Below are 9608 nucleotides of genomic sequence, written 5' to 3'. Positions count from 1 at the left end.
TAATGTGAGTCGCTGCGGTTGTTGAGTTAGGAACATGGTAGCTAAATGAAGTTGTTTGTCAGACGGTTGCAGAAGGGGGAATTGCGCAGGGGTAGGATTCAGCTGGTTTGGATTGGTTTGGCCAACCCGTTATTATGATTTTGCAGTTCAGAGAACCGGTAAAATATACCTCCATGTGTGGCCGCAAGTGTGGAAGCCATGCATGCGCGCATACACTCACTCTCACAGTTTTTTGGCGAACCGGTTGTTAAATGGGTTGAATCCCACCACTGGAATCGCCTGACCCCTGGGATGGTGCAAACCGTCGTAAATACAGATTGCCGAGAGCCTGAATTTTGACCATCTGATGCCGATGAGGGTGCAATTGGTTGTAAGTGGGGAAAATGGTCACTTTTTTCACTGCTGGTCACACGTCATTAAACGAACGGTTGTAAGTCAAGGAAAAAGAAAAGAAAGAGAAGAATCGGGACTATTATAAAATTTGGAGTAGATTGTACAAGTGGCTCGAGAATAGAAGCCGACACAAGAAATGAAAGTTTTCAAAACTAGGGATTATAACATGAAGAAAAATGCATATATGTAAGATTTGATTACCGTATATACTTGAGTATAAGCTGAATTTTTCAGCCCACTTTTTGGGCTGAAAAATCCACTTCGGCTTATACTCCAGTGAACAAAAAATCCGCGCGACCACCGGCTGCCCCACTCCTCGGCTCCCCCGAACTGTCTCACTAAAGCTTCGCAAAACGAACCGGAAACCGACGGAGGCACATGACCCCGCTAGAGTGAAACGCCGCCCACGCTTTCCCTTCCTAGCGTTTTTCCCCCCTCCCATAGCTCTCACAATCCGTGACAGAACTGATCGCCGAAACCAGGTTTTGCAAGCGGAGGAGGAGGAGGAGTGCCTCGGGAGCGGGTGTCCTGGTCAGCGGGGGAGGATCCGAGGGTGCTGGTAGGGGGTTTACAGCAAAGAAGCGGGATGGAGTGTCAGGGGAGCCGAGTCGGCAGAGGGGAGGGTGGCGCTGGAAGCGCGTTGTGTATCGCGGTGATCGCGGTAAATATATATATAGATAGATGTATGTAAAAAAAGTACCGGTTTTCTATTCGTGTTTATGTGTATACAGTCCCATCGCACTCCTCTTTTCCACATGCCTCAATTAAAGCAATTTTATTGTTATCTAACTGCTGCATTTCCCAGCCTCGGGTTATACTCGAGTCAATAACTTTTTCCAGTTTTTTGGGGTAAAATTAGGGGTCTCGGCTTATACTCGAGTCGGCTTATACTCAAGTATATACGGTATATTTATTATACTACCCTATTAGAATGCAATTATTACATTAGTATTGGAATTGTTAAAATCTATGAGAATGCAATAATTGAACAGTGAACTACAAAAGCAGAATATACATGCTGATACGAGAAGCTGTAAGATTACATCATATTGTCGTGTTGTTTGTGGTTTTTATCGGTTTGTATTTGTTTTTGTATTTTTTCTTGTTTATTTCCTTTTTTTCTTCTTCTCTTTTTGTACCTGTGGTTTTTTTTTAAAACTTGAAAATGTTCAATAAAAAACATTTTAAAAAAAGTAAGCGTGAAAAATGGCCACTTTCTTCAGTCCTGTTCGGACGGTCATTAAATTAAATGAATGCACAGAGGCACATGGTCCAGTGCTGCGTTCCTCTCCCCATCACTACCGGTAAGCTGCGCATGGGGCGGGCATCCTGGTCGTGCATGTGTGCTGTGCATGCATGCGCACTCCAGCGCCCCTGCGACACCAAGTTGCTTGTCGGAGGTCGTGCAGGGATTGCATGATGTGCGCGCATGTGCAATTGGCCAGTTGCTTTAAAAACAGGTATGGAAGGCGGGCGGGTAGGTAGGTCAAACGAGCCACATTACCTGTACGCTGGCCGCTTTCCTGGCTTCTACTGGTACAGCCATACCGGGCCGTACCGGCTGGAACCCACCACTGATATGGTCCCAGAACCTTTCCTGAGTATTCCCACGCCCATTGCTACATACGTTGTTTGTTTATTTTTCTGTAGGGAAAGAAATTCCATGCAGAGGTGTTCAAGAAGCAATTGTACAGTCATTTGTTTGGAATGCATTGAGCCAAAGATTTCATTAGAAGACCTCAAAGGTCCCTCCCAACTTGGTTCTTCTGTTATTCAGAAATAATAATGAAAATAATAAAGGTGTCAGGCCTGCAGCCATCTTTTCCTGTGGGTCTTTAGCCTGCCCACACATTCTATTATTCTACTACGCATTTTCTATGGTGGGAAGACAGGAGGGGGGAATTGTACGGAGTTAGATGATAGGTAGCTATAACAAAATTCTTTCTAGAAAGCCAAGGTCATCCTTTGTCTCTGCACCTCTGCACCCAACTGGAACTGGATGGGTGGAAGCTGCCAGCATGGCAGTGGAAGATTGGACCATGGGATGGACTTGTGGATGTGTGGGCAACATGTTGAACTTTCAACTGGGTGGGGGAAACCGGGAAGCTTTCAGATTTGGGTTTTCCAAGTTGTGCAGACATGGCTCTCTTAATCAATTGGAACTTTGAGCAATACTTTGCCTCGGACTCTGATTTACTGTTGGATGCTATTTGGAACCCTGACAAAAGCGCATTCTACCAGTATATACAAGGCATATTACTGATATAGACGTGTTGAGCTTTGCTCTCTAAAAGAAGAAGAAAAAACAATGTTCATTTTTTCCCCTTAATTTTCTTTTACTGGTCTGTTCCTTTCACCCTTTTCTTCTCCCAACGGAGTGATTTATTGTTTCCTGGCACTTTTCAGCGCAAGCGAGAAGTGGGGGGGGGGGTTGAGGTTATTTTTCTCGCTGTGAAAGGGACTTTGGCTTACAAATAGCACTGAGATGCCTCAAACCTGTCTGTTTGTAATCTCTTGTCGCAATCAAGATGTTTGCTGAGCAACAAGGAGTTTCATCACGACACACTTTGCTCAGGTGTCAGTCACACAACCGAGTTGCCGAATGCTAATCGTTCTTGCTCTTCTCCAGGTACTCATTTCGAGTCAGGTGGAAGGTTTAAACCTCAGGTGGGGAGGTCTCGGAATGAAGAGACCTTGGAGAACTACTATATTTGTGTCTCTGTAGTAAATTGGCACATATTCTGATCATCCAGGGAAAGTCTGTTGAGAAAGACAGATTATTTAGGTCCATAGCAAAACCTCGCTGTATATTTTTAAAATACAGGTAGTCCACGACTTACAAGAGTTTTAGTGACCATTCAAAGTTACAACGGCATTGACTCTTGTAAGTCGTGGACTACCTGTATTTTAAAAATATACACCGAGGTTTTGCTATGGACCTAAATGTTAGTGACTTATGATTGTTTTTTCACACTTACAACAGTGGTAGCATCATTCCTTAGCTACGTGATAAAAATGGGGTCCTCGCGTCCCATGATGGCTCTTAAGCAAGGAGTTCATGTGATTGTCTTGCTTAATGAAGAAAGGAGAGGGAAAAATAGAAAAGAGAGGAGAAGGGAGAGAGGAGAAGGGAAGGGAGAGATGGGTTGAGGGGAAAGAGGAGAAGAGAGAGGAGAAGAGAGAGAAAGGACGAGAGGATGAAGTAGAGGAGGGGAGAGAGGAGAGGAGAAGAGAATGGAAGGGAAAGGGGAGGAAAGGAGAGGAAAGAGAAGAAAAGAGGAGGGGATAGAGAGGAGAAGAGAGGAGAAGTGGGGAGAGAGGAGAGGGAAAGGAAGAGAGGATGAAGGAGAGGAGGGGAGAGAGGAGATGGGAAGGGTGATAGGAGAAGAGGGAGGAGAGGGAAATGGAGAGAGGAGAGGAAGGAAGAGAGGAGGGGAAGGGTGATAGAAGAAGGAGGAGAGGGGAATGGAGAGAGGAGAGGTGGGGGAAGGGGAAGGAGAGTGGGGAAAGGAGAGGATATGGGAGTATGAAAGGAAGGGAGAGGGAAGGAGAAGGGAAGGGAGAGGAGATGCATGAGGAGAAGAGAGGAGGCGAGAGAGGAGAGTGAAGGAGAGGAAAGGGGAAGGGAAGGGAGAGAAGAGAGGAGGGACAAGAGGAGAGGAGAGGGAAAGTGTGATAGGAGAAGAGGGAGGAGAGATGGAGAGAGGAGTGGAGGGGAAGGGAGAGGAGAAGGGAAGGTAGAAAGAGGACAAGAGAAGGGAAGGGAAAGAGGGGAAAGCAAGGAGGGTGGGAAGGAGGCGGAAGAGGAGGAGGACTGTTGATGTCCTTGGTACTCTCTGAGTTTACTTGTTTTCTTGTAGACATTTCATTACCCAACTAGGCAACATCATCAGTACTATGATATTCCCTAGTTGGGTAAAGAAACATCTGCAAAGTAGCTATACTCAGGGAGCACCAAAGGCCCCAGAAAATGGTATTTTCCACTAAACTGGATGTCCTCGATTGAAAAGAAAAATGGATTGTTTGACTCTTTCCCTCTGAACCTTTTCCCGTGCAAATAACGACTCCAATCATGTCGTCCCCCACAAGCCGCATCGGAGGTTTTCTGACCGAGGCTTCCCCAGCAGCACGAAGCCGAGTCCTCACACCGATAAACCTTTTTTATTTAATGTACAGTGATTTCTTCTCCAGCAAAGACTTTCCTCTCCCACAGTCTTTCCAGATAGTTCACAATCACCGACCTTTATCAGGCTTGGAGAGTGGCCAGGCTGATATCTTTCAGATGCTGCAATACTTGGCAAGAATGCTGGAATGGACTAAATTGTCTCCTGCAAACTCCACTCCCCTGTCGCTCCTCTTTTATTTCCTCTGGGAAGGGCCATTCATCGTCCACCTGTGGCCTTACTCCCATGTTGACCCCTGTTCTTTAGCTGTTCCCTTCATCTGGCAACTCTGCGCTTGCGCACACTGAGAACAGACTTCAGACTTCTTCTGCCTCACTTATTTCTGACTCTTAAAGATAACTGATAACTGCCAGACGGCCTTGGCCCCCTCTCTGCCTCCGACACAGAGCCCTCCTCAGAGCCTTCCCCAGACTCCAGGACTGGCCCAGGTTCCTCCCCAACCTCCTCACTGTCCTAATCTGCTGTCAGCTCCGCTGGTGGGCCACAACAGGAGGTTTGGGATGAGACATTTTCCTCCCGTCCTCCATCTCCTCCCACATCCATCTCCTCTCTCCTCCGATCTCCACTCCACTTTGATGTTCCTTCCTTTTGATTAAAAAAAAAAAAAAAGCTGGGTAGTTCTTCATTTGTAAAGCCAGCCGAGCGAAACTGGTTGCCTAAATTAGAAACCGCTTATAACGCGAAGCTTGGATTAGTTTAACAGCTCTTCTCTTGAAACTTCCCAATGAAACAAAACAGTTGTGAACTAAATTGTCCAAATGTGTTAATCCCTGGCTGACATATTCTCTGATGAGAAGGCAATTTCTACCGAAATCGGGGTAAAAGCCTAATAAACGGACGTCGAATTCTCCCAAAGTGCACACTGTTCAAAACATTTAGGTTGGGTATAAATCTTTTTTTATATATATATAATGTTTATTTATTTATTTCCTGGATGATTCTTCTAAAGTGCATGGAGTTCACTCCCAAGGTTTTTAATGCCCGTTTACTGGCTGCGAGGTATTTAAAATTGGATTTTGCTTTAACTCCCTTGTTAAATTTCACTTGCGTAAATTCAGAGAGTGGTTTTTTTTTTTTAATAAGTTGGCTGGCACTGAATTTTACGGTAAGAGGGTTTTGGAATATGTGCACCAGGAAGGCCGCTAAGCAATATGGTAAATGGGTAGATCAGGGTTGGCTAACCTTTTTTGTCGTTGCGTGCCGAAAGCGTGCACATGCGTGAGTGACAACGCATGCACCCTCGTGGCCCGTTTTGAGCCTGGAAAGCCTCCTACAGCAGCCTGGAAGCCAAAATGGTGCGTGGGGGCTGCCAGGGTTCCAAATAACACCCAAAAGTAAATCAAAGTCCAAGGCAAAGTATTGCTCAAAGGTCCAATTGATTAAGAGAGCCATGTTGGCACATCTGGGGAAACCCAAATCTGAAAGCTTCCCGGTTTCCCACACCCAGTTGGACATTCAAGATCTTGCCCCCCCCCCCCCCCCCCCCACAAGCCCATCCCATGGTCCGATCTCCTACTGCCATGCTGGCAGCTTCCACCCATCTAGTTCCGGTCAGGTGCAGAGGTACAGAGACAAAGGATGACCTTTGGTTTCTAGAAAGAATGTTGTTATGGCTGCATATCATTTAACTCCGTACAGTCCCCCCTCCCGTTTTCCTACAACAGAAAAGGCATAGTAGAATAATAGAAAGTGTGGCAGACCCAAGATCCCATAGGAATATGGCTGCAGGCCTGACAGGAGCATTGTGCGAGCCCCCAAAATGCAATGCAAGCATCTCTCCACGCATGCACCCTGCCCCACCACTCATGCATGGCAGACACCCGAAGACCAGCTAGCACATGTGCATGCATGGTGGAGCTGGGCTGGAGTGACGGCTGACGTACCCAGCGAGAGGGCTGTGCGTAGATCCTGTGGCCTGCATGCCATAAGTTCACCTTCATGGGGTTAGATAATAATATGTTTGGACACACACAGATGCACCCAAAACATTTTAAAAGATGGGGAGGGGGATGTGAGAGCCAAAGGTGGTCTCAAAAGGCAACTTAAGAACTGTGGTAAGAAAGGTTGTAGAATGGGGCAAAACTCACTCAACCCAGATATTTGGGGCCCAATTGTTGTTGTACGTCAAGGACTACCTGTATATGATAGCACCTAGGTTGCACACGTCAAGGTCTTATTCACTGTTTAGAGTAGAGCAGAGTAGAGTAGGGTAGAGTAGAATAGAATAGAATAGAATAGAATAACAGAATTGGAGGTCTTCTAGTCCAACCCCCTGCTCAGGCAGGAAACCCTATACCGTTTCAGACAAATGACTATCTAACATCTTCTTAAAGACTTCCAGTGTTGGGGCATTCACAACTTCTGGAGGCAATTTCTGTTCCACTGATTAATTGTTCTCACTGTTAGGAAATCCCTCCTCAGTTCTAAGTTGCTTCTCTCCTTGATTAGTTTCCACCCATTGCTTCTTGTTCTACCCTCAGGTGCCTTGGAGAATAGCTTGACTCCCTCTTCTTTGTGGCAACCCCTGAGATATCGGAACACTGCTATCATGTCTCCCCTAGTCCTTCTTTCTCTTAAGCTAAACATACCCAGTTCCTGCAACCGTTCTTAAGACAGATTCTCCCGCAGAACCACAATTAACCCAATTAATTGCCCATTAACACCTCAGTAGACCTTCTCTCATCCCCAACTTGGTTCTTCAGATCTTCCACTGGCTGACCTACAGCACCCATAATTGATTCCATTCTCATTGCTGGATCCAATCCTCTTTTTCTTCCTTCCTTCTTTCTTGCTAAGCATTATGGCCTTCTCAAGGGAGAAGACACATCACCAACAGTCCTCTCAATAAGAAGCACCGCCTATCTGTCTTTGGAGATTCTCCGTCATCCAGGTCATGGTTGTCCCAAAGGTGCTTTTTATAAGGGGCAACTGAACATTCTTTTCTTTTTCTTTGAAGACGTTTCGCTTCTCATCCAAGAAGCTTCTTAAGCTCTGGCTGGATGGAGGGGAATGGAAGGATTTATATTCCTTGGAGACAGTTGGTCATTTGCATCCTTTTAGAGAGTTGTTGAGGCCACTTGGAGGTTTATCTGTGTCCTCAGGGTCAAACTGAATAGTGCAAATGGGTGTGGAATTCAATTGGGTGTGAACAGTTCCAAGAAGGCTCCACACCCATTTGCACCATTCAGATGAGCCTGAAGACACAGATAAATCTCCAAGTAGCCTTAATGACTTGCTAAAAAGGATGCAAACAACCAGCTGTCTGCAAGGAGTTATAAATCCTTCCTTTCTCCACCATCCAGAGTTGAAAAAGCTTCTTGGATGAGAAGTGAAACGTCTCCAAGGAAAAAAACAAAGTCCAGTTTCAAAGTCTTGAAAAAGCATCTTTGGGACATTTTGGAGTAAACAAAGAAAAGGAGTAAACAAATAAAAATAAAGCATTATGGTTTAAACCTTGAAGATGTTTTGCTTCTGAAAATATGAGAACAATGCTAAATGACAGAATAACGATGATGGAATTAACAGAGGAAATAAATAGACCCAAAAAATAATAATACAAGGCCAGGGCCAGATGGATTATTTGCAGAAGTATATAAATATTTTCAGGATATATTGAATACGTCAATGCTTGAGGTTTATAACAAAGTACTATTGTAAGCTGAGATGCCAAATGCCTGGATAGAAGCAACTATTACTTTAATTCCAAAAGAAGGCTCAGATTTAACACAGATTAGGAATTATAGACCCGTATCTCTATTAAACGCAGATTGCAAGACATTTGCACTGATAACACCTCAGTTGTGCAAAACAACATCCCTCTCTCAACAGAGCAGGAGGGATATGGCATCTATCTCCAGGTCCTTTCAATTATCCCAAGAAGGCTCTACACCCATTTGCACCACTCAAGTGACCTTGAGGATGCAGATAAACCTCCAAGTGGCCTCAACAACTCTCTAAAAGGATGCAAATGACCAACTGTCTCCAAGGAATATAAACCCTTCCGTTCCCCACCATCCAGTCAGAGCTGAAGAAGCTTCTTGGATGAGAAAGCAAAACATCTTCAAAGAAAACGAGAAAGTCCAGTTGCCCCTTATAAAAAGCTCCTTTGGAACACTACCAGCCTCTTCTAAAATGTCAAAAAAGTCACCTCGGAAATGATGAAGTGGTCCAAAAGCGATCCCAAAGATTGTCTTGAAGCCAAATGTCAAGGAATTTGGGGAGGGCAGTTGAAGTATTTTTAAGGGGTATAGATATCAAGAAGTATGGAGAACTGGTAACGATGCTCAGGTGTTCCTCATGCTCCATGGTAGAACTTCAAACATGCACCTCAGGAAAATATCCCAGGAAAGTATCTCCTCTTCAAAGTCATTGACAAATTGCCCATTTGAAAATTTGTAGGAAGAATGTTGATGTAGTTCAAGTTTTTTTTAAAAAAAACTTTGTTAAAGGTAAAAGGTAACGGTTCCCCTCCCACATATGTGCTAGTCGTTCCCGACTCTAGGGGGTGGTGCTCATCTCCGTTTCAAAGCCGAAGAGCCAGCACTGTCCGAAGACGTCTCTGTGGTCATGACTCAACACCAAAGGCGCACAGAATGTTGTTCCCTTCCCACCAAAGGTGGTTCCTATTTTTCTACTTGCATTTTTACATGCTTTCAAACTGCTAGGTTGGCAGAAGCTGGGACAGGTAACGGGAGCTCACTCGTTACGTGGCTCTAGGGATTCAACTCGCCAAACTGCCGACCTTCTGATCGACAAGCTCAGCGTCTTAGCCACTGAGCCACCGCATCCCTATGGTTAAACTGAACTAAAAATCTCTCTATATTTTAATGTTCACATGAAGGGTTATTCTACATCCTGGCCCTGAAAAAGTTGTGGAAAACTTTTCATTTAGTGAAATCATTCTTTATCTCTCCAACTTACTTTTTTTAAAACGAATCCTCTTAATTCTCTTATTTCCTCCCAATTCGCGATATTTCCATATTCTTAGACTCGAGTTGGCTTGATTAAAAAAAAACCTGTTCCATAATCATA

The 9608-nt window shown here is 44.8% G+C and overlaps 1 protein-coding gene across 5 annotated transcripts in view; it reads left to right on the top strand.

The window, feature by feature from the left end:
• The window catches only part of TSNARE1 (t-SNARE domain containing 1), a 291135-nt gene that overhangs the window by 88057 nt on the left and 193470 nt on the right, over nucleotides 1-9608 (top strand). The window lies entirely within an intron of this gene.

The sequence above is a fragment of the Natrix helvetica genome (assembly GCF_964273705.1).
Source record: "Natrix helvetica genome assembly, chromosome: 4".
Lineage (NCBI taxonomy): Eukaryota > Metazoa > Chordata > Lepidosauria > Squamata > Natricidae > Natrix > Natrix helvetica.
Note: the sequence above shows the minus strand (reverse complement) of the source record. Positions and strands in the feature narration are given on the sequence as shown.